Source organism: Pinus tabuliformis, chromosome 4_2 (genome assembly GCF_031772625.1).
Source record: "Pinus tabuliformis cultivar Carrire ecotype Pingquan chromosome 4_2, CPIR1, whole genome shotgun sequence".
In the NCBI taxonomy this organism is placed as follows: domain Eukaryota; kingdom Viridiplantae; phylum Streptophyta; class Pinopsida; order Pinales; family Pinaceae; genus Pinus; species Pinus tabuliformis.
Genome location: NC_142304.1, coordinates 485,604,604 through 485,610,603, shown reverse-complemented (window position 1 = coordinate 485,610,603; position 6,000 = coordinate 485,604,604).

The window sequence follows — 6,000 nt, the reverse complement described above, 5'->3', positions numbered from 1 at the left end:
AAGTTCGAAGAGGATCATGTTGATATTACATATATTGACACTACTTTAGATGTTTCTATTAGCATGCTTTGTAAATGATTTTTGGAAAGAATTTTTGGTGTAGATGCAGTGCATATGTCTTCTTTTTTAGTTAAAGCATAAAGAGGAACCCTTGAATTTGCAGATAGCACAGGTATGGTACATTTACATCCATTGAGGTTCGAAAGTTTTCCAAAGATGAAAATATTCGGGGCTACTATATGATTGTATTCTTTTGGGAAAATGTTTTATTGTAAAGGTGATTAAATCTTTAGATAAGAGATTCATAGATTTACATGTATTTAATGTGGCTAAGTTTTTCACTTCTTAACATTATTATGAAAAAGTGAATGATATAGATTGTCCAATAAAAAAATAGTTGAAATCTTTATGCGAAAAAATTTAGCGTTGGGGAATCATCTATTGTGGACATTGTTAGATGTTTGGGTGAAATGAAGGAATTTATTTGTGCTATTTGTAAATCATATCATAAAAATCATATGTATGGCATGAGACCTATGTGGAGATGAACATGAATGGTTTGAAGACTTTCCATATTTGATGCAATTATGGCAAGCTATTCTTGTTATCCCAACAACCACATTAGTGTGTGAAAGAGGCTTTTGAAAATTAAATAGGATAAAAAATGATGATAGATAAAGACTTTCATTGGAGACACTAGATATGTTAATGTTTCTATCTCTAACTGCACATCATGCTCTAAATGAGGTAGATTGGAATGCTACTTATGATGTATGGAAATAAATGAAAACTAGAAATCCATTTCCATTGGGAAAATATATTTATATTTTCAATTATGTAAGTCCAAATACTTTTGAAGATCATCGAATGAATAGAAGAAACATATGTTTACCTTTTTTTAAATGGAATTTGAGATTTTTTTTTGTTTATTTACTAGTTATATTGAGATTTTATAGTGTTTTATTGAAGCTACTCTTTAAATTTTAAAGATTTTAAAGATCTAAAATGGCACTATTTCATTATGGAAATTTTTTGAGGGGTTATTTTAATATATACTTTTCAGTAGAAGTGAATTTTTTTTTTATAACCTTTCATCCTTGAAGGGTTAGATGAATATATACCCTTCCAAATGAAATTAAGAGAGGACCTTGAAATTTGATCACTGATCGCGAGTCTCCGAGAAAGGGCGTCGATGTCGAGGCAATATTAACTGATCATGGTTAAAAAATTATCCCCTCTCAAGATTATGGGTGCCACTTCAGAATTCTCAAGATTATGCATTGCATCGTATCGCAATACAAAGCAGTGAAGAGGATCATGCATACACTTTCAATTCTTACGCCTTATATACGTATCAATTCAACTCAATAAAAGAGTGGCTCTCCAGATGATTCACATTTCGATCTGTTACTCTTCTATTAAATTTAATCTGTTATAGCGCAACCTTTAACGCAATCTTCAATTTAATATTTTTGAAATATAAAATCTGTTAAAATGCAAGCTTCAATGCAACTTTCAATTTAATATTTTTGAAATATAAATCATAATTTTTTTATTTTTTTTAATTCCAATCCTCTCACAAATTTCAAAATATTTCTAAATTTACCATCTAAATAAAAATAACAAAATTCAAAATGTGAATCATCTATTTTTTTATTAATTTAATTTGTTAAAGCTCAACCTTAACATAACATTCAATATATATTTTTAAATTTTTTTGGCCAAAATTTCGACCACTTTTAACTTTCTAAACCATTCCTCTGCGACCATAAACAACTCCCAATAAATAATGCTCCTTTTCGATCTTGCTTGCGCCATTCTCAATAAATAATGCTCCCTTTTCGATCCTGCTAGCGCACGAGTACACACCATGAGTTTCCTGGGTTTCGTGCCCATTATGCTTTGAAGACTTAACACTAATTCCCGATTGTGATTGCCACTCAATATGGCTTTAAATCCACTTTATTTATGTTATCGAATCATGGAATTGGAAAAAATGTAATCGTTCCATTATCCTTTCCCATTTTTCCTTGAGCTAGATGTGCTCCTCTATTGGCTAAAGAATCAACCATTGAATCCCATTTTTCCTTGAGCTAGATGTGCTCCTCTATTGGCTAAAGAATCAACCATTGAATTTTGGCTACACTAGATGTGAAAGAACTTGACTTGCTCGAAATATTGTATGATGGGAGGATGTATATGCTGACAAACTCCTTAATTGACGAATGACCAACATCAAATCCCCATACAGTATAAGAATTTTAATATTTTTGGCCTTTTCTAATTCCATCCCTCACCATAGAGCCAAGTATTGTGTTTGATTGCACGCGAAGTGCATGATGTAACGGCCAGGGCAGTTGGTTTGCACGCCACCCGACCGAGTTTGATCCTTGGAGCTGCACGATGATGCGACGTATTTGGAGCTGCGCGATGATGCAGTGTATTCTGTCCGATGACGTATGGCTGTTGTCAGCATGATCTGACACATATATGTACAAAAAGAGGGCCCATATTGCTTCTAAAGGGAACTAGCCCCTCCCATTTTAATAAAAACAAGTATTGTGTTTGATTATTTGTTTCCAACCCCAGTCACCATGCATACTGCGTTTCAAATTGATCATCGGCAAATAAAATCACCTCTCTTGCTCCTGCCACCCGTTATTATGATGATAATTTCTATTATTGAGGTATTTGAATGATTTATTTTAAAATTTTGTTTTTATATTTTTATATTTTAGATGAAAAAATATATTAAGAAAAATAAAATAATTATGGTGTTTTAGAGATATTTAATATATTATAAAATAAATTATTATTCATCATTTATCATGAAAATAATAAAATTCTTTTATCCCACAACATTTTAGGAATTATTTAATTTCAATGTAAAATTTATGAAAATTTATTCTTATTTTATTTATGATGATATTTATTTTTAATTTATTTATAAAATAAATATACTTTTGATCATTTAAATTGATTTGTATGTCTATATATTGATGTAGGGGTGGCTAAGATTTAACCAACAATCCCTTATTCCAAATTTAATAGGCGCTTCTTTCAAACTAACCAAGGGAAATAAATCCCCTTTTTTTTGTCAAAATCTGTTTATTTTAAATTTTAGAAGGAGGAACCACAAGGTTATAACACAAGAATTTATAAAACCACCAGATTCAAGCCTCTTCACATAATATACATACACGGGCCATTAGTATCATACGCCCCTAAATCATGATTGTGGAACATAATACCATATAGGAGTGCAGGGATGAAGTTTACCTTTATTTAATACATGGCCAATCTTATTTCATGGTCCCTTTCTCCCTGTCGAAGCTCCCTTACAATAGCACTCACGACCACACCTCGTGATCTACACCTTACATGTGCTTTAGCTCCTCGACGCTTTACTCAATTCTCAACGCTTCTAATTTCAAACCATGTATGACCAAGGATCGTAACCTTGGTCCCCGGAACCCCAATCCCAGGGTCTTCCCAATGCACGCACTTGTCAAAACCCTTGGGGAAAATATTCTTGGGACGCATCACTACTTTGTTGGTTTCATTGTCAAATGCATTGCTCCACTTTAATTGGCCTTTTTCATGCCACCAAGCATAACATGTCAGTTTGATGCTTTAACCGTCCACATCACCCTGATCTTTACTTTTGATGTGCACTTTTAAACTTCTTGGGGGGAGATAGACTCTAGGACATACGTTCTTTACGACACTTGCCAAACCTCTTTCCTGTCTCTGTTAATCAACATCGACTAGGACACGCCTTCATAGATATTAAGCACCCATGTCACGACATCTCTTACACATTACCAACCTACACGTCATCTTGGCACCTAGTTGTCCTGACATTCTCTTCACATGCTACTCCTTTGCTCATCTGAGGGAAAAATCCTAGGGAATCTATCTCTTGATGGATTCTCTTTAATGAACTTCCAGTTATGTTTCCCTAACCTCTGTCAAATGACATCCCCAACACTTTGACTTCTCCACTCTTTTGACCTTCTAGGATGGCAATATATTTGTCAGCTATCAAAACTCTCGTTTTGTTATCGTTATACAATGGAATCCCACAGGATTTAATAAACTAAGTCTCAACCCTTTTGTTCGAAGGGTTACAAACAATGTCTTCCTTCTTACGCTTTCGGTCTTCAACACCTTCTTCTCATACTTTGTGGGTCTCCATGCTTTTGTTGCACCACTCTAATCACTTTAGTTGTGCCACTATGATTTTACACAACATTTGGATCATTGATCCCATAATTGGATCAATGATTGGTTCTTTCTTAATACTCGTGTGCTATTCCTCTAAACATTCTCCCTCTTCAACTTTGATATAATGGTTTTGCAACCTTCAACATACTTCTTGCGCACTCAATCTAAGTGTAATCCCTCTAGAGATTTAAATGTAACACTTGAAACACACTTAATTCACACTCATATCTAACATAATACACAGGGTTCAAATCCATACACTAGCACATGATTCACACCATCTTTTCACATTCAAAATACATTATTCATATATTAAATTACACGCTTTATACAAGGTTACATAAGGCCCTCTCTTCATCCCAAGCTACATTAGCCCTCTCTTGATCCCAAGCTACATTAACTATCCCCTCTTGTCCTTACTCTGTTGGCCTTCTCAACACTCCTCTCTCACTCTTCTTACTTATTTTTTCTTCTTAGTTTACATAATTATATAGAAAAGTATTATGAACTACAGTTAGTTCAGATTCACAAAATTCTCAACAAACCCCTATTCTAGGATCCTCTAGATCCACATATCTTAACTTACCGTCAAATCTCTCTAAACTCATTCAAAAATTCTCGAGATTGCTTCTTAGAAGCAGATGTAGTTACAATATCCCATGAGGGTTTCACTCATTGAACCTCCAACATATCACGTGCATTCGTGGCATACTAAACAATACCCTTAATTTGGCTACATATTGAAAAATACCTCTAAAAATCACATTATTTAACCCCCTACCAATACGAACCCAATACACCTTCCCAATTTAAAAAACCCCTACTCTCACTAGATATTATTGGTATCTATTTTTTCATTAACATTTTTTTATACCCCTTTATATTTTTTCATTAACTTTGAGCTCTATTTTTTATACCCACCAATATAAAAACCCTTTAACCCCTATTATATGCCCAATATATTATTCCATTTTCTCTCAATATATATCCCCCAGTATGAATGCATGTGGTATGGTATTATTTCACTAGTGAATCCCCTTGTGGAATATCATCACTCATATATACAATATTTCTATATTTCCTCAAAAACATAGGAAATACAAATAATTTAAACAATTACACTCAATCGGGGAACTAACTCCCTTGATAAATGAAAGACCCCTAAGTCTAGTCAAAACATGTTTCGAATTGGAGGTAAGATGCTCCTGCATCATACTCCCAATATGAAAAATTTTCATGGTTTCCTGACCATGTGCTTTCATATGTTGATGAAAATCCTCCTGACCCCCTCCCGGACCCAAAATTTAGTTTTTATATGTCTATCTGCTATTCTTTCTTACTGTTGCTTTGTTTCCTTTAGTTCTCTAGGTTTCCACACTTTATTTTGATGCTACCCATTTGCTTTGTTGATGCAATTTTTTTTTAGCTAGTTGCATTTCCTTGCTAGTTGTCCTCCTCTATCTATTGTGTCTTCTCCTGGATATCTTCCTCATCGACATCCATAATTCATTCATCAGTTTATCAACCTCTATCTTTGATTGAATTTCACTATTGTTTTTCACAAGCTGGTGCACATCCTCTTTTGTCACAAGTGTTATAAAACTCTTGTTAATCTGCTGATCACACTTTGTAGTTCTCTCCTCATTATTTTTTAGCACAAATTCCTCTTCTCCCAATTGTGTTTTTACATGTTGAATATGTAATCTTTGGCTTTCTATCCTTTCCTCCAAGAAGTTCGATTTTATGTACAATTCAAAAAAATCATTTTGAATT